Source organism: Emys orbicularis, chromosome 18, assembly GCF_028017835.1.
Source record: "Emys orbicularis isolate rEmyOrb1 chromosome 18, rEmyOrb1.hap1, whole genome shotgun sequence".
Taxonomy (NCBI): domain Eukaryota; kingdom Metazoa; phylum Chordata; order Testudines; family Emydidae; genus Emys; species Emys orbicularis.
The window spans coordinates 4,728,516-4,746,795 of record NC_088700.1 but is presented as its reverse complement, the minus strand read 5'-3'; positions in this window follow the sequence as shown (position 1 = coordinate 4,746,795).

Here is an 18,280-nt window from a genome sequence, read left to right as displayed (position 1 = left end):
TGAACATTCTGGCCACTGAGCTGCTCTGCATCATCAGGACTGAAAGGAACATGGTCCAGCGGGTTCAAAGGCAGGAGCTTCCAGCTCAGTACCAATGTGGTTGGCTAAATACAGGTGTTAGGTGACCTCCCGCGAGGCCACGGAGAGCATCTCTCAATGCATCAGGCTCCCCCTTACTGGCGGGTGGCAGTGGTGGAGGAAATAATCACTTAATTTGACAGCTGATATTTTGGTAATTGAGATCATCATCTCTGAGACCAAAGCAATCAAACCAGAACCATTCCGCACTCCCCTGGGGAGAGGAGCACTGTGAAATTCACATTGTAAGAATTCAGACACTGAACCTTTCCAACAATCTGGAATTAGGAGCATATTATCCAGGCATGCACAGGAAACGCTCTATTAGGCCGCAGCTTTGCAGCCTCTCCGTGGTCCGATCTCCCTTTGATTCCTACGGCGTTCCACAGGCAGAGTGGGTACGGAACTGAGCCCTTGGTATGCTAGAATGGGCTAAATTATTCAATATCCCAGTTTTTCTACAATTCTTCCTGTTAAATACTTATTCCTGGCACGCGACACATTACAGGAGAACATCCGCCTGGTTTAGCCTAGGGGATACTCTAATGCAGGGGTAGGCAACCTATGGCACGTGTGCCGAAGTCGGCACGCAAGCTGATTTTCAGTGGCACTCATACTACCCAGATCCTGGCCACCGGTCCGGGGACTCTGCATTTTAATTTAATTTTAAATGAAGCTTCTTAAACATTTTAAAAACCTTATTTACTTTTACATACAATAATAGTTTAGTTATATATTATAGACTTGTAGAAAGAGACCTTCTAAAAACGTTAAAATGTATTACTGGCATGCAAAACCTTAAATTAGAGTGAATAAATGAAGACTCGGCACACCACGTCTGAAAGGTTGCCAACCCTTGTTGTTACAACACGGGTCTTACAGTAAACTAGCAGTCCAATACTGGGATTGCATCAGAGGCTCAGTGGGAGTGGTCGACAGTGGGAAGCCCTCGTACAAAGAAATTGTTCTGACATGAACCCAAATACGCAGCCCTGTGCCCTTTGGAATTAAACTAGGCTCACAATACAAAGAGCTGCATTTCACCTAGATTCCTCACATTATCTGATTACAGGTAAGGATCAGTCATCACCAGAGATAAGCAAACCACAACCATCACCCACTGAATCCAAAGAAGAGACCATGCTAATCCATCTTTTCTGGTACTCTCAGAGCTGACATAAACATAGTTTGCTATGGCCAAGTATTTAAAATGCAGGAGTCAGGTTGATAGTTGTACAAGAAAAATAGATCAAGTTTTAAAATAAATACAAGCAAAATGATCTGATTTTCATCAGCATCATCAGCTGCCTTTCAGGAAGCCACAGTCATCCCCCTGTTCTTCATTTCTGGTTTACAAACTACTTCATTCCTTGTTGCTTTGGAAACCATCACAAAGACCCTCTGCATCACCCAAAATAACTAGCAACAGATGCTGCTTTGACCTTAGCAACTTCCTGGAAACATACATTTGTCAAAATGAAAATAAAAAGATTAATGTGAGGGAGGCACTTGAAGTTACAAGGAAATAGCGACACACAAGCCCAGACATGGGAGCCTGCCATTTGTAATGGCAATGCAACGCTTGACCAAGCAAAGGACAAACAGGCTCCAGACTCCAGCTGACTGATGTTGTGTCACCCCCATCCCCACATGGCACGCGCTGGGTGGCTCGCCCACGTTGGTGAGGTGACCATACAAAGCTTCTGGGAGTTTTAGGGCCCAATCCTAGGAGATGCTGAGCACCGGTTGGAAGGTAATGAATGCCCTTAAATGTCACGATACAGGGAATCATGGATTCTCCGGGTATGGTTATGCTAGAAACGCTGCAGTGCTGTGGCGTAGAACGGAAGGGCTACTTCCTTCACTGCAGTAAATCCACCTCTCCGAGAGGCGTGGGTAGATTGACAGGAGAATTCTCCTGGCAATCTAGTGGTGTCTACACTGGAGCTTACATTTGCTTAGTTATAGGGCTTAGTTTTCATAGCCCTGAGTGATGTAGTTGAGCCCTAACTTTGTAGTGTGGACCTGCCCCTCAGCCCCTATTAACCAGGAGACACCTATTATGCAAAGCTATGCACCACGCAAACAGGCTTCTACACACGGTGCCACATGGGTCTGCCTTTGTTTACCAAGACCACCCCCGTCTGAATCGCCAACAGAGCACACAGTGACATCTAGTGGATGCATGATGTTACTATAAGAAAACAGGACATTACGCGTACTGGCTTCAACGGGAGTTGAGGACGCTCAGCGGCACCTCCTGCAAGGAAGACCCACCTCAGGAGTACAGGCCATTTCTTGAGTATTCATGACCAGCCCAGGAAGGGGTGATGGCTCAGACTCCAGCATTATAAATCTGGCATTTTCCATGTTCTCTCACCTCACTTGAGAAGAGAGACACCAGCCACCTGTTTGAGCTTCATATTTACCGTCTTTATCCAACATGGCACAGGAAACAGAGTAGGAAATGGCCATCTAGTCTAGCTCCATAGCAATGCAGGATAGCTCCCGGGGGTACGTTTACTAGTGCTTTGTGCAGCCTGGTTTTACATGTCCCAGGTCATGGAGCTTCCAACACTTTCTTTAGAAAACTATTTCACAGCTTCATATATGTCGCACTCAGGATTTTGTTATCACTCAGTGTCCCAAATCATCATGCTGCGTTACTGTGCAACTGTAAAAGAGCTGCCACATTCCACCTCAGAGGTAGCTGCATTTTAGGGGTGGGTCAATCATATCCTTGCTCCAGCTTTATATAAATTTACAAGATGCACTGAAAATAAGTGTTAAACAATAATAGAATGAAAAATTCTTTAGCAATATGTTTATCAATAGCATTTAATAGAAAGACTACCTGTGTCAGGCTTATTCTTTGCTGAATACTGTAAAAAAAAATTATGAGACAAGGTGGATGAAGCAATATCTTTCATTGTCTCTTTCACCAACAGAAGTTTGGCGAATGAAAGATAGTATCTCACCCACCTTCTCTCTCTCTAATATCCTGGGACCAACAAGGCTACAACAACACTGCAATCAATCAATAAACCAATAATGATTGTATTTAGCCTGGGTTCTCATTCTAAATGCCCTGTGATATTTATAGGTTTATTTATGAATATCTTCCTTTGCATTGCTTCAAAACTGCATTGTGTAGATAATATTGAGACTGAAGCAGCATAATTATGTATAAATCATGACGTTTGTATTTTAGGATGCTTACAAAAATATGGTGTTAGCTTAGAGAATGTTTTTTTAACCTGTCTATAGCGCAACAGTCTGTTTCAATTGCTCTGCAGTTGTCATCTCCTTTCCTTTGGTTGCTCTCTTGCCTTTTCTTTCCTACAATATGCAGAAGACTCCATTTTGGGAGGAGGAAGAAGCGGTGCTACTAACCATGGTTTCTGTGTTACCACCACCACACACTAGCTAAGTGTTCTACATCCACAGGGGATAAGAGCTTATTACTGACACCAACTAATGGAGTTACTCCTGTATCTCAGGTGCTTAGAGGCCCAGGCTTTTAGTGTTGAAGGCTGTAGGGTCAACCCCCCTTAATAACTTTGTAAGAGGTGGGGGCTTTGTTAATGAACAAATTGAAGTGTTATTTATGAAGCCCTTGCAGTGCTCAGGATTGGGCACATCACAATCACATGACTGATGCTAGAACTCGTCCAGAAGTAAACACATACTGAGACTCTGGGAAACTCTGGAGCCAGATCAGAACTTCCTGGCTCTGGCCCATCTTCAAATTCGAATACAATGAAAGTGTAATAAAAACCCACCCTCTTAATAGTCAGAACAGTAAAGGCAAGCCAGCAGGCTCAACACAGTGTGAAAGGCACATGGGGGAAGGTAATAAATGTGGAGGCAACAGTGGGCATTCTGCAGGAAAGCAACAGCTTTGGACTGAAGAGCATGGAGGGATTTTCAGAAGCAGGGAAGGAGGAGTTGGGAGTGAAGTCTGGGACAGCAAGTGTCACATCCCTGGGGCCCTCTCCGCGAGGGCACGATTGCCTGCCAACCTGAGACAGGCTCCCAAAAAACCAAACACAGCTGCGAGAAGCCATTTGGTTCAAGGAGGACGAGGAGCGCTCAGATGTAGCAGGCACCTTTGCAGTTAAGATCTTAAAAAACAATCCCTCTGATCATTCTCTGTGAATTATAAAGCTCACGCAACCCCCCCCAGCAACAAACTATCCACAATAGGAGCCAAAAGCACTCACCAACTAGAAGGGAAGGAGACAGTCTGCTGCAGCCAGATAACAACTTTGAGCATCCACCCTCCAAGTAGAAGACCTTGTCTCTCCCTGAGTTACAGGGGCAGCCAGCAGATGAGCATGCTGGGAAAGGCTCCTGCTAAAAGAGGGTGAGCCCAGAGTGAAGTGAGAACTGGACTGTTGCTGAGAAACATTCCCAGGGTAGGGGCAGAATTAAAGGCATGGGGAGAGGGAAAGTTTCAGGGCTGGAGATAGTTCTGGCCTTTAATTTCCCTTGGATAGCATGTTTCCATAATACAGCACCTGGCTGTGAGCTGCTTCTTGGCTGGAAGGGCCTCACCACTGCATCACAAGGACTAGTATTTCCTTTTGTATTTAAAGAGAAAGTGCATGAAGGAAGAGGTGTGTTCTTGCCCCTTTGGGGGCTTCTGTATGGCATATCTAGAATACCAGGAAGGGATTCGCTTTCCTAACAAGATGAGTAAGGGTTTTTTCCTACCTATTTTTCACCTTTCAAAGATCAGGTGTGTCAAGTGTGTGCTCCTCCTCCTGGAGCAGTTAGAAGCAGGGCAGCCATATCTTGTGATTAGTGGAGTTTTTCTTAAAGCCCCAGCTCCTGGAGTCATGTGATATGTGAGAATCTGTTTTCATTTTTTCAAAAATGTAAGTTTCCAGCACTGATAGAGAAAATCTTGATAATGTGACCCTGAAAGGCTCAAAAGGCAAATAACATCCACCCCCTCCAAAAAACAAAAACAAAACTCAACCCCCCAAAACCCTTATTGTTTTTAAAAGCTCTTGATTTAGGGCCTGACTCACAATTTTTGACCACTTGGCAATACTGCAGATATGTGAACTGGGAGCTTTCACAGCCATTCATAGAAGGAGTGGTGGGATAGCTCAGTGGTTTGAGCATTGGCCTCCTAAACCCATGGTTGTGAGTTCAATCCTTGAGGGGGCCACTTAGGGATCTGGGGCAAAAGCCAGTACTTAGTCCTGCAAGTGAAGGCAGGGGGCTGGACTTGATGACCTTTCAGGGTCCCTTCCAGCTCTATGAGACAGGTATATCTCCATATTATTATTAAGGAGTGGGGTGGGCATTCTCGCTGGGAGGAAACAGCTTTTCTCCTCTGTATGGAAGTTAAATAAGTGTTAACAAAAATAACTGAGCAACCGAGCATGCTAATCAGTCTGAATACAAATCCCTTCCCTCCTGGGGGTCAACCCTATTTGTGGGGGTACTGAGAAATCCTGTATATCCTGTATATAATGGAAACCACTTGAAGGCAGGGGGGGCTCCTGCACCCCTAGTTCCAGCACCTATGCCTGTTCATTCTCTGGTTGTCCAAGGGGGCATGTAGGGCAGGCAAGATCTGGAATTCAAGCTTTTATAAAAGAATCAAGAAAGGGACACAGACCCATTTGTTTTGCCCTCTGCAGGTCACTGTTAAACCATGTCATTGGGCTCTGCCCCGGCGGGCGGACAGATTTCTACCCACTCTCCCCTTTCAAAGCTGACGCTCACACCACAGCTGTAGCTGTGTGAGGGGCCTGCTGATCCACAGCCCAGACTCACACGGTCCCTCTGTCTACATGGTGCCAACGAGCTGGCTGGCTTTAGAACTGTTGCGGGTAAGTCAGTCAGAGCCAGAGTGTAGACCCAGATGAAGGCAGCCGGATCCAGTCAGGTGCCTTAAGCCCTCTAAAAACTGGGTCTTTGCCATGACTAGAACCAATCTGAAAAGGGGTTAGACAATGCCCCAGGCCCATAGCCAGAACCCAGCCACCCCTAGCCCTGTCTCTGGGTTTTCTTATTTGAGGGCGTTTGAAGCTGCTTGTTGGGTCTCAACGTCTCTTCCTTTGGTGGGTCGAACGGTTGGGTCATTAACGCTCTACCAATAACTGTCTCTAGGGCACATCATTTGTTTGGTTCAGTGGTGGAGACAGTGGTTAGATAGTGTTGATGAGCCAGATCTGTTACTCAGAGCACATTACTCAGGGGCTGTTCTCCAGGCACCCCAGGAACTAATGAATATTGAACGCTGGCAGCCAGCAGCTCCTGCCAATAGCTCCGCAGTGATTCTGCAAACTCCCAACGGCGGCAGCTAGCACAAACCCTCAATTCACTGGACTTTGCTAGTGAGTTCGACCGTCGCTGTTTATTCCTGGCTGTTTATTCTGCTCTGATCCTTGCCAGAGCTTGGCTCGCAGGGCCCCCAGGTCTCACACTGACTTCATCCCGCCAGAATGCGTTTCAAAATAACGTCCAGTCAAAGTGTTTGATTGTTCTCAGGGCCTGTTGGGAAGGTTCCAGAGCATCGCAGTCTGAACAAGAGCACTGCTGAGAATGACGCTTGTTCCGCTACACCAAGGCCTTCGCTGCCGATTGATCGACGCTAATCCCTCCCCTCTCCAGGACACGAACCCTTCCTGTATTGCAGACACTGTATCCTGCGCTGGCAGGGAGACGGACTTATGATCTTAGTGGGGCTTTTCCATCTCCACAGCTCCAGCCAAGGAATTCACCCCCTTCAGCTACAGCTCCTGCCTCATCGGCTCTGACTCAGGCCCTTCCTAGCAGTACTAACGGCTGCATTGTGACTGTTGTCTTAGCCCCGCAAACACTTCCACGCGTGCTTAGCTTTAAGCGTGCAAGTCGTCTCCTTGACTTCAATGGAGTTCAGACGGTGTGTAAGCGTTCGCAGAAGTGAGGCTGGGGGTGGGATGAAGGGGGTGTTCAAACAGATGCAGATGACAGGAACGCTCACATTTTCACAGAGTTCAAGGAACTCTGTTCCCCTTAAGGGACGGGTAGTTTTTAACATCAGGGAAGCTAAGATCAGCCCTATGCCCCCCACCAGGGGTTGACCTCAACTAGCTACAATGAGGTAAAGGCTCCACAATAAAGAATTAGTGCTGTCAGCTCATAGGTGCGTCAGATGAATGAAGGTGTGTTGGGGGAGGGGGGGTGTTTTCTCCCTGCTGCAAAGTCCTAGGGACGTGATTGCAAATTTGGGGGACATCAAAGCCAGAGCTGCTGTCTCCAGTTTCATGTAAGCAGTTTAGTGGCACTTGACCAAAAAAAAAGGGGGAGGGGGAGGATTTCTGTGATTACTGATTGTAACTCCGCCTGGCAGCTTCATCTGGGAGCAAAGCAATTGTCACAAATGCAAATCCTGACCCTGCTGGAATTTTTTGCCGTTTCCAATATGCTGGAACACTAGCTGTAATCCAGGAAGTAACTATGGCAACTGACATATACATTTACATATTCTTCCAGTTAATCACAGGGCCATCCAAGGCAACTATCTTTGCTGTTTTTTTTTTTTTTTAAACATAATGTATTGTTTTCATTTTGCTAAACAAGCGCCATAATCCAGGACCCTTCCCAGTTACATTATCTGCAGGTTACTCATCTAGAGTCACTCACTAGTTTAAATCAAATTCTTCTCTATCAAAATACCTTAGATTCATCTCTAACCAAGGGAGCCATGTAAGGAGCCCTAACATGGGCAAAACTTTCCAGGCCCCACCCCCAAAGCTAAGCCTTCAGACTGATCAGTATTGAATCAGACACACATGCTGATCATCGGAGCCATGGGCGCATGGGACCCCATTAACGAGCGAGCGTTGAGAGAATGCGGAATCGGTCAGCGTGACGCTCAGCTGATGCAGCAACTCAGGGTGTCGGTCGCTATCAGGTGGTCAAGGGACATCTACATAGAACACATCACTGGACATCGGCAATACCAGGCGGGATGAGCTGGAGTGCTGATGAGAAGTGCAGTGGGGAAAGTAACTGAAATACTTTCCTCATGGCCTGTATTTTCCAAATGGACAACCTACCCTAAATTCTCAATTAGTGAGGGACAATCTTCACTTGTTGCTATATTTGCTTTCCACAACCAACTCTCTGTATAACTTTTCATGAGTGATGTACCCGAATACTTGGATGCTAATATCTAAACTGTAGTCTTAAATTTATTCCCCTAAATTTGGGTTATTGCTGAAAAAGCCATAAGATACATATAGTGCATAAAAAACAAACTTTATATTTCTGGATAATCTAGGCACTATACCCAGATGTACAGACATGCTTTTCTTAACCTGCGTATTATATAATTTTTTAATATTAGCTTTAATAAATTTTTACATCCACCTCACACAGGGCTGTATGCGTGCAGTAGAAGCGCACTGATCTAATAGGGCTTTGCCAACTTTTCAGCTAGGTTTTGGCACTTCAGGCTGAAACACTGGGACAGCGCATGAATCTCTCTAGGAGCCTTCACGTGCTTATGCTGACAAAGAAGAAATAGACATGGAATTTTACAACAGTCAGTGGCATAGCCAGCATTAGAACCCAGGAGTCGTGACCTCTAGTCCCCTGATTTAGCTATTAAACCACAGTCTTTTCCAGAGCTGGGAATAGACCCAGGAGTCCTGACTGCCAGTCTCCCCTGCTCTAACCACAAGATTACCCGTTCCCCTCTCCTTGGGGAGGTGTGCAGAACTTGGATAACAAAACCAGGTGGCAAAAAACCTGGTTCTGGTTTTTGTTATAAACCCTCCACTTGGGCCAGGTTTCTTGGTCTGGGGGTTCCTGGAGAACCTGGGAACATGTATGTGTGAGGCTGGAGGCTCATTTATAGTCTGGGTGGATACTATGTATCACGCTCTCTCTCTAGGTACTTAAGTGACTCCCCCCCCCCCCCCCATATCAGTCTTGTGCCTGAGTGCCTAAAAGCTGGTGGTTTTAAACGAGTTTTACTTAGTGCTTGTGCTTCAGTCGAACCTGAAACTCCTAGTGAAACTTGGGGCAGGAGAGTACAAACCCCAGATGAACTGAAGCAAAGCAAAGGGCTCCCCAGAGACGGTCGCAAGTGAAAGTGCTGAGTTTCCCACAGCTCTGCTGAGCGTGCAGGTTTCCAGTTCCCAGCCTGGAAGGAGCAGGAGTTGTATGCTGTGATGTGTGTGAAATGGTTCTGGGGTGACACTGCTCCAACTGCTTTGCTTTAAAAAATAACCTGGGGAAAGCAATTAAAAACTGATGAGATCCAGAGTTTACAAAAATTTTGCTGAAGCCCAACGGGCTGGGAGCTAACCTCTCCAGCCTTGTTTTTTAACCTGTCAGGGAAGAGCGGGGGTGGGTGGGCATGTGGGTGGTTTGCTTTTTCATGCTCTTGCTTTGTTTTTTTTACATGAAATTAAATGATCAATTTTATTGTTGTTTATTGCAGCGCCGTCATTGCTCACGGATGGCAGAGACAAAGGCCACTTAGACAAAAACTCCACAGGGCTCAGAGGGGATCATACGTAGCATTATCCCATTTTAAGCAGAGACATGCTCAGGGAGTGTTAGGAGGCACACAGCCCATCCAGGGCCCTAAATCAACATGTGACTTGCCTGGATTTCTACTGCAGGCCAATGCTCAATTCTCCTCCAGTGCACCATAGACCAAATCCTGGTTACCAGATGTGCATTGGCTCTCACCAGAATCTCTCTGCATAATCAAGGAGTGTGCAAGGCATGGGTTTTCCACCCAAATTTCAGCACGTTCTGCAAGCTCTCCATGATGGGAGGTGAAGAGGGGTGGGAGTCTAGGCGTCGTAAGGCATGTATTTGTATGTGCACTCTAATTACTGTAAACCCCGCAGACTGTCTGTGCTCCAGCAGATACACTGTGCAGGGAGAGGAGAACTGTACACAGGGCTGCTGTTAGCCAGAATAGAGCTGCATGTTAATCCCATTTTTGCAGTGCAGCCTGCACCTATATTCGGGGCATTTAAACACAGGATTGGAATTTGGCCCCATCGATGAAAATCTGTGATAGGCAGTTGGTCATGAACCGCCATCCCACGCTGTCTCCTGCAGCTGTTGGACAGCATGGGTGGGGCCCGTCACTTTGATCAGGGCAGCAGGCCAGTTAGGGCAGTAAGCAGGCGTGGGATCCTTTCCAGGGCACAGGAGGGTGGTGAGCCTGAGGTTTCTCTGAGCACCTTCTGCACAAAATCTGCAAACAGGCTCTGAGCAGCCACCCAACTCCTGCTGCTCCCCCCGCCTTAAAGATTTAAGACCCACCAGCTTCCTCTGCCCTCTCTACTGAACCAAGCATCAGAAAGTTTTATAAACTCAAGGAAACACGAGTCAAAGCAAACGGAGCCCAAAGCTGAGCCAAATTGTGACCTCAGCAACCTCTTCTCTTTGTCTCGGCTGGGACCTCATTATTATCTGTCATCATTTGCTGAGGCTCCTCCTTCAGGAGAGACAGCCAGGCCCTTCCTGGGGAGCAGGGCCTTGCCGCGGCTTGAAGCTGATTTAATGAATGTGTTATCTCTGTCATTTCCATCTCCACTTCCCTTCAGCCAGCAGGGTTAGTGCCCTATTGTACCCTGCAATCTCAAGGGGAGCTGAGACCCCAGCCCACTCCTACCTCAGAACCCGCTTCACAGAATGGATTCTTGCCATTGACTTCGTTGGCCTTTGGATCAGGCCCTGACTGCTGGGCCCCAGTAGCTGGATGTGGCTTTCCCGGAATGGAATGGTGTAAAGAGAAGGGGGGGGGGGGGGGGGCGGGGTTTACAAAGCGCTTACAAGCCAAGCCTAAGGCAAGGGCATCAGGTGGGTACAGCCAGGCAGGGGCGCGTAAGGAAACAAAGAGACAGTGCTGATGAGTACGACAGGCAGAGGTCACAGCACACCCGCTGGCTAACACAGACGGGTGTTGTGTTGGCATCACGGCCGAGGAGAGGTTTGAGAAGGGATCTGAAGAAGGACAATGAGATGCTTTACCGAGGTTTACGGGGAGCTTGTCCCATGCAGCAGCCGTGGTGGGAGGAAACACCAAGGGGCTTGTGGGGAAATTTAACAAAGGATTGACAAGGGCTGGCATCATGGGCTGATGGGAGACTTCTGCACTCACTCCCCACTTCTGCCATTGGCCAAGAACGGGGCCTGCCTCTGTTTGCAACCCCCTAAGCATGGGCTGTGAGGGTCTAATCCTGCCCTGGTGTAACGCCCTTGGTGCTGCCCCTGCGTGACTGTGTGGCAAGACTGTCGATTCGGTTACTCCTTCCCCCTTTCCTGAGCAGGGAAGAACACTGCTTGTCACTGAGCGGGGCACTTCCCAGAATCCCTCCAGCCAGCGCTGTTACAGGTTGCTGAGTCCCACCCACCCAAAGGTGCAGCCCCATGAAAGTCCGTTGAGAGGGGACCCCCACCCCATCACACACACACTGAATGCCGGGCTTGGAATGAAGGAGCCACGTGATGGGGAAACAAGCAGAGCGAAGGGCTTGTTTGCTTTGATAATTTTTAGTTTTAACTAATTTTTGGCAGCTCTGCAATCAGTTTAGTCCCGGAGATTAAACGGGTTGAGCTAGAATTTTACCCCAGCAAACCCAGCCATGTGAACATTAACTACACGACCCAGTTAGCTAATCTCCTGGAGACCTTCTCTTTGGGCCAACTCCTGTAGTTCTTACTCAGGCCAAACTGCCACTGACTTCAAACACAGGATCAGGCCCTTCGTAGGTAACAGAAGAGTAGCAACAAAGGCAGTTTAGGCAGTATCCTCTACCAATGTCCTTATGCAGTGTCCTATGTCAAGCCCTCTCTGCCGCTTACCGATTCAGAGTCAAAAAGCCACCATCTCCCTGCTGTCTTGGGACACAGAAGGTGCTAAACTGTGGAGCCAGTCACCAGAGTGGCACCCTGAGAGGCAGGGGGACAGTTTGTAGGGACATGTGCCCCTGCAAAGATAAATCAGAGGAATGGCTGGAGCTTTGCAACACTGGGTCGAGAGCCACAATTACCCACAGGTCCTGCCTCTCCATTACGGATGGCTGAGAAAGGAACTAATACTAAAGGAGGCAGAGAGCATCATGTACAACAGAGGCTAAAGAAAGGCGGAGCATAATTTTATGTTGGAAGAATCAACAACTTGCCCCTCCAAGCACAAGCAGCTTTGTGACAGGCAGGGAGTGTTTGGTACAAAGGAAGGAAATGGAAGAATTACATCCATAGAACTTCCCAGCCTTTGTTCCCCTTCTTGCCCCTTCTCTGGTCTGGCGATTGTTTGCTCTCCTTCTTGGATGTATATGGCTTGATATTACCCAAGCAGGCTGAAAATGGGGTATATCAGCTGAAAGCAATTTACTTTGAAATCCAGCTGCCCGATTTTCCTTCATTCGTTTACTTTTAAATGCTTTTTTAAAAGCCAAAATATACAAGGCAGCCAAATTGCTGACATGTGTGCTGGGCCAGTACCCCAGCAAACGCTGCATTCTTTCATGTCCTCCTGGACTCAAATCCACTCTTGTTTATTTAAAATACATAGAACACTTCAGCACTATTAAGGAACACGTTTTATAGTAAATGGAAAAAGGTTTCCTTGCAGGCAAAGTAGGGGGGGGGAGGGAGGGAATCACTTTGATTCATTTTTGTTCCTAGAATAGTTTGCCTGCCCCATAATGACCCAGCCACCCACATCTCCCTTCATCAAAGTCTACTTGCAAATGGGGTGGGCCCAAAAAGCCCATTAGCCAGTAGTTCACCAGGGCTTCACCAGCACACAAGGGGTCTTGGTATTTCCCTTCCATGTATCCTGGTGGAAAGTTGCCCTGACAAGGTTGAGTGATGCTCCAAGGCCGAGCTCTGGAGCAGATAGCAAGGCACTCTGCTGCTTCTGACGCTCATGAGAGAGAGAGAGAGAGAGAGACTGAGACTCAGAGGGACCTCCATCAGCTTGCCAGCTTGTTTGAAATCTGGCCCCCAATCCTCTCTTTTCTATGCCTATTAATTTCCCTCTCCACCTGTTACAGTCTCATACATTATATATAACTGACCGTATTCGACACTTCTGTAACAACACTTGGCGCTTTTATAGTGCGTGACCCAATGCACATTGACTCCAGGGGCACTGGATCAGGTCCACAAAGCTTTCTACCCAAGGAAATCAATGTGCTTTGGAATCAAATCATTTAGCCTCATCGCACCCCTTGGCATCATTATCCCCATTTTACAGATTAAGAAATTGAGGCCTGGAGAGATTAAGGGGCTGATTTTGAGAAGCAGTCTCCATTTTGGTGGGTACAATTTTGAACCTGCAAATGGTGGATTCCAAAGCTACCAAGTAGACAGCAAATTACCTGACTGCACCTGCACACGGGGATTTAATTTTACTGTAGATGCAAAATTGCACCCTCTAAAATGGAGAGCGGCTGAAGTCTTTTTAAAAGTCAGGCATGTCCTAAATGACCCACTTAAAGTCAGACAATGACTGCAGATAGCCCCAGGTCTCCTGACTCCCACTCACGCCTTAATCTCACAACCACCCGCCCAGTCCTGCAACTACAGCATCAGTTCAGTACGGCATTAGTGATTAGCTTGCATAACAAAGGATATGTACACTCTTTCTATTGTTGGTCATTTTATAACTTTTGCAAATCAATCGGAGGAACTGAGCTAGTAACAGAGCGATGGATAGGTAGCCAGGTACACAGCTGCAGAAGAGACCTGACAAGGTAGGCATGCATACAAACACTGAGTGAGAAAATATGGATTCATTGTTCCATGCAACATCAACCTTTCAACAAACAAACAAAACAACAATGCCGCCACCAATAAAAGAAGTAGAAAATACTAAAAGGATGCTAAATAAAGCCATGACATAAATAAAGCAAACAGTAGGTAAAGAGGCAACAAAGAAGTTTAGACTCAAATGTAGTATTTGTAGAAATAGTGTCCACAAAATCCCTTTCATGATTTTTTTATACTTAAATCATCCTTCGGCAACAGATGCAACCCAAACATTACAACACTGTGCTAAATAACACCTGCCCCACTAAGTGAAATTATCTATAAACAAAAGTGAAATTCTACTTTTACTGCCCAAGCTTTCAGAAGTGCATAAACGTAACCATGCAGCATAAAAGATTAAAAGTGAATATTTTTAAAATCCTGTCATTTTAACTGTATAATGTATTATTAACAACACCGGGAGGAATAACTGTTTTGTTAAAAATATTATTTTTAAACTGTCAGTATCCCTTTACCAAACCCTCTTTCTAAATGAAAAAACTGCTGGCTTTGCTAGAATTGGTCTGGTTTCTTTCATAGCAGAAAGTACGTGGGAATCATGAACCTCCACTTAATAACTGTTAATCATGTAGACTGCATCACCATCTCATCATTTTATTTTGATTAATTAGCTGGAGTATTAAATCTTCCAAAGCTTCTCAGATGGAATTTAGAAGCCAACGCTGCATTGTTCCAAACTCAGATTATGTCATAGATTGATCACAGAAATCCCACAACTGGTTTCACTCATTCCTAGCAGCACCAAAGATGCCGTCCAAGTGATAATAGGAGAGCAGAGCAGTCTGCAAGCCAAGCACTTTGCACGAGCTGTACATTGGCCTTTGGGGACTTTCACTTCTGTTAACTGACTCCATAGCTCTTTGGTGCCCTGCACCTCATACTAAACAGTGTTTCCAGTCTGAGCTGAGACTCATCGAGTGGCTCCAAAAGCAGGATTTTGCCTTTGCTGGCTATACACAGACAGCAGTGATTTTAGGGTTATGGCTTCAGTGCAGCACTCTCTGGAGACCCAAACCACAACGCTTCCTGGCCAGAGCACCATCCTCTATTCCCATGCGCATTCCCTCAGACATTAAGGTCTGTAGCTGCCTTCCTTCCTGAGCTCTCTGTCTGCCTGGGGCTCGCCAGGGCTGTGTGGAGGCAGCTGGGAAAGTTGCTCAAGGAGTGCCCATGGCTGGAGGGACCCTGTCATAGATGGAGGGAATCGTGTCATTTCTCGTTGGCCCGCTCTACTCGCACCGTCTCTGGACACAGCTCCTACCATTCAGGGTGGCAGGGCACGGGGAACAAGAAGTGCTTCTGCTTGGGACAGGTTAGGCTGTAACTGTTCTAGGATTGTGGGTAAGCGCATGGCCAGGGCTCACAGGGCTCTGGCTGCGACCCCTCCAGGGTGCAGTTGTTTCTAAGATCAAAACAGCTAAATATTACCAGGGCTCACCTCTGTCTGTAGTAGGATTCTGGGAGTGCTGTATGGGGAGGGGAATGTCGCACTGACAATATTTAACAAGGGGGAAACTGAGGCACAGAAGGGCAATGACTCTCCCAAGGCCACAAAGCAAGTCAATGGCAGAGGCTGGAAAGGGAAGTCGGGTCTCTTAACTATCCATTGAGCTACACTGCCCCTGTTCTTCTCTGTTTGCTGCTCTGCAACATGCTGGGGTGAAGGTAGAAAGCAAACCCGTGAATGCCTGAGACAATGAATAACCCAGCAAACGATCATATCGGCTCCTTGGCTGTCGGGAGCCAAGTGCTACTTAGAGGGACCTGGATCGGAGCTGAGCCTCCCTCCCTGCTTGCATTGTATTCCTTTCCTTCGCCAAAATGTGCTTCCTGAGACTTGGGCAGAGCTCACCGCTGCTGACCCTCACCTTCCTCTGTTTAGCCTGGAGCGCAGGCTTGCCACGAGCCCTGAGATTGCACCTTGGGGCAGACACCGTCCCCTGCTGCGTGCACATTGCCAGGGTCAGGCCTGCCTGTCAGTGGCTTCCTGAAAACGAAAGCCAAGTAGGGCCACACCTGGCTCTGTCCCCCGGGAGGCTAAAGTGTGTGTGTGTGTTTAGCACTGATTTGATACCAACCTAGGGCTCTATTCAATCCTCCTTAGACACGCAAAACTTGGGCCAAACCCTGCTGTCCCCTGCACAGCCATAAATCTGAAGTTACTGACAGCGGAACAGAGGTCAGACTGCGCTTTGTCTGAGTGAGTAGGGAGCACTCAGCGGGGCTGTTAAATGGTAGCTCCTGTTTGCACGGAGGAAAAAAAGCTACACCACTGATAAATAGATGAATCAGCCTCATGGCCATCAGAGCAGCCATAAATGCTGCTTTTAAAAATTAAGGGTGGCAATGCTTTAAAATCCCTGATTGAGCCACACTGGAGCAAAATCTCAGAAACAATGAGAGTTGGAGCCTTCGCTCTTCTATAAAGCTCCCTTTCTCCTGTGTCGTATTGCCAGTCACAGTGCCAGAAATGGGCCAGAGCTGGGCTTAGCGGAGCACCAGGCATGACCTTGCTGCTCACTGTTCTCATTTCCCGCCTCTCAACGCGCCTGTGGGGGCAATCAACTTGAACCCCGCCACAGGGAGTGGAAGGTGATGGTTGCTGCAGCTAGATGAATGAAAAATTAACTTCGATCATCTAAGTTGGCCAACCGAGGCAAGAGCAAACAAACACGCAGCTTTGGAATCCCTTTGTTTGGGGATGTTCCACAGACAACTGCAGATGTGAAAGGCTCTTTCAAACGTGGGGCTCCAAGCAACACTTCGGAGATACTTAGGGGAGTGCAGCAGTGGAAAAGGAGACAGGACAGAGGCTCTCACTCACTCACTCATTTCATTAAATGCTCTCTGGTTTCCGCTTAGGGCCAGACTCTCCACTGGGTCCAACTGGGTGCAACTCCCTGATTCTCTGCCCCAGCCCTAATGCAGCCATAAACCATGTGGGGAGAGCCCAAGGGCACTGAACTGGAGTTATCTACACTCCAGTTAGCCTAGCTCGAGAGAGAGCAGCCCACTGGAGCCACACTCCCTCATGTGTGGGACTGACACAGCCTATGGTTCTTTGCACTGCACTAACCTAGACTATGAATTCTTTCCCAGGGAACTGGGAGAACTTGTCTGTGTTTTCTCAGCAAACAGGGGCAGTGTGGAAAGACATGGAGGGGCACCACCCTGCGTCCACACTGCAGAGTGGTCATGTTAGCAGCCACCAAACTGCGCTCACTCAAGCTCTAGCCTACATCCCCGACAAGCCAACCAACTTGAGATGAAAGGGTTCTTGTGTGTGGACAGGACTCAAGGTAGGGGCAACACTTGAGCTATAATTCGAATTAACTCTGTCATGAAGAGAAGTGCTGAGTCTGATTTCCCTCTACTAGTAACACTGTTTAGCCTTGGGATTGCCACCCTGGAAAAACTTCACTCAGGTGTCCTAGCGGTGCTTAAAGCAGCCACAAGAGGGAGTCTTCATCTGCTACTGCATTCTGATTTCAAAAACCTTAACAGCTTCTATCTAGACTGTAGGAGCTTACAGTGTTTTGAAAAGGATAAAAAAAACGGTGACTAATTATTTTGGATTCCCAATTCCCTCTGTGGCCTTGTGCAAATCAGTTACCTCCTGTGCTTTGCTTCCTTTCCCCTTTCCCCCACCTCCCAGGGGTGCTGGGAGGATGTAGTTAATGTTGCACAAGCACTCTGAAGGTTAAAAGCTCTGCAAATGCTGGTAATTATTAAATAATCCTTTAAACCAAGATGCAGAGCCAGTGCCTTTCACCTGTAGACAGTCATAAAAATGCACCTCACCTTATTCTGCCAGCTCCTATAGAACATGTTATACTGGGTGGGTGGGGGAGAGCGGTAACAGCAACCACCACAATAAGTTATATTCCACTCATGGAGAAGGGGCCACAGTGATATTGTGCTTCAGGTTAGGGCAGAGGTGCTGTCTCGTATCTATGCCCCTGCAGCTCAACCAGTGGCCACGTCTCAACCCACACTGCAGCTGGCTGAAGAGGAAGATGTATGAAAGGAGATGGTCTTGACAAATCATGGTTTTCCAACATTTCACAGACTTGCTCTACCTAGCCCCCAGATCTCCCTCTCTCTCGTTTAGGAGGGCTAATTTCGTCCCACTCCAGATAATTCCTGCCTTGGCTAATGGACATCTACACAGCTAAGGGAGACAATGTTATTTCCAGCACTTGCTCAGACAGGCAGCGTCCCTCCTTCCTAACCACAGCCTTTATAAGTGGAATGAATGATGTCCAGATGCTCACCTTCTTGGTCTGTCTGTAATGAATGCTTTCTAGCCCCTCTTCCAGAGTCTCAGGAGACATATTAACAGTATTGCTTCAGACTGATGAAAATCAAGTTGCAGACATTTTGAAGG